General features: G+C 28.8%; 1 protein-coding gene across 1 annotated transcript in view; it reads left to right on the top strand.

The window, feature by feature from the left end:
- LOC119421715 (myosin heavy chain, fast skeletal muscle) overlaps positions 1 to 1,828 on the top strand; it is a gene marked incomplete at its 3' end in the record, with an annotated part of 17,063 nt that overhangs the window by 8,439 nt on the left and 6,796 nt on the right. The gene's annotated exons all lie outside the window — the stretch shown is intronic.

Below are 1,828 nucleotides of genomic sequence, written 5' to 3'. Positions count from 1 at the left end.
TTCCTTCCTTCCTTCCTTCCTTCCTTCCTTCCTTCCTTCCTTCCTTAGCTAGATGTCTTTACTAAATGGTTGTTCAGTGCCCTGAAATAACTTGTGCTGTTGTGATTTGGTGCTATATAAATAAACTGAATTGAATTTTATCGGCTGACTTCAACTTTAATGAAAAGCACTGACTTAATGATGTGAGATTATCCAGAGCTAATCCTAATTCTAAAACCTTTATAATTGGATATTATTAGCTCATCATCAATACTTAGGGTTCATATATGTACTTAAACTTTTTTATGGGCTTTAAAGTTTTTACGTTTGATTGGTTTAACATGTGCTGATTGTGATTCTGCTTAACTGTACTTAAACAACAAATTATTTTCAGCTTAAAATGCCAAAAATAAATAAATAAAAATGTGCAAAAAGTTTAGCATGATGGGAACACCTGCTGAGGAAGATGATGATGTGTTGGTTCAAAGGCCTGGAAGAGACAAAAAAAAAAAAAAAAAAAAAAAACAATCCCCAGACTTTGAGGTAGGAGCGCCCTCTTGTGGTCAGAATAAAGAAATGTCCATAATATATCGATTTAATTGTTTTGATTATTTTCAGCGTTGTTGTTTCAGTTGTTTACTTTTTGAATTAATGGAAAGATGGAAAATAAAATCCAGTTAATCGTGAATATGAAGCAAAGTCTGAATTGATCGGTGATAATGAAAATTGTTGCGTGAGCACAGAACTGACCTTGATGGAAGATTTATTTACTTATTTAAAAACTTTGTCTAATTTGTTAAACAATTCAAAACAAAACGTTAAATCTGATTATTTTAAAATCCCACAAATCTGAATAAATCTGGGTTTTTTTTGTTTGTTTCAACATGAAATTGCAGCTTTCTTTGTTTTCTTATACCCAACTTCTGTCAACAACTTTTGTTTACAATAATCATCCTGCACAGATAATCAGAAACAATTTATTGTCTGTTATATATTTTTTTACAATTGTTAATAATGTACATCTGCAGTTCAACTACACAGAGGAATTTATTTAATCTTCTCAATAAATATAGAGCACACAATATTCTGACAAACTTCTTTGAAGCAAACACTACAAGGTGTTTTTTTTTCTGTGCAAACGTGAAGTAAAACACTGAAGCAGCACATTCTGTGGAGGGTGGACTGGGACTTAATTAAATAAATAACGATGGTACATCATGAAATAAAGAAATGTAAATTTCATTAAATAATCAAATGTATTTCATGATGACACTGCTGCACGAGAGCCATGAAATAAATAAATGCACAGTGAAATAATTACACTTAAATTTAAATAAATAAATTATGGAAAATGACATTTCATTTTTAATGTCAAAAGGTACATTTATTTATTTCATGGGACATTTCATTAATTAATTGTGTATTCAATAATGATTTAATGATGTATTGGTATGGAATCATTAAATTATACATTTAATTATTATACATTTATCTATTTAATTTTGTCACGTTCCGCCCTCCTTTATAAACACATAAAGCAAACAGTTCTTTAAGAGAACAGTATTTGTCTTTTGCTCAACTCCAAGTAACTTTTATGCACTGGTAATTGTACTGACGTAATCTCTATAGTCACTGATTTTTAAACTTTTTAAGAATTTATACCAATTTATATATTACAACAAAATAATACACTTGTGATAAAAATGTATGTTCTGCAATTCATTTGTCATAAGATGGTTGAAGTTTATACACAAAAACAAAAGTTCTGAAATGGCATGCAGGGTTGCATATAAAGCAAACAGTTCTTTATTTTTTTTTTTTTTTTTTTTTTTTTTTTTTTTTTTTTTTT

This window comes from Nematolebias whitei, chromosome 15 (assembly GCF_014905685.2).
Source record: "Nematolebias whitei isolate Nwh7 chromosome 15, NemWhi1, whole genome shotgun sequence".
NCBI lineage: Eukaryota > Metazoa > Chordata > Actinopteri > Cyprinodontiformes > Rivulidae > Nematolebias > Nematolebias whitei.
Note: the sequence above shows the minus strand (reverse complement) of the source record. Positions and strands in the feature narration are given on the sequence as shown.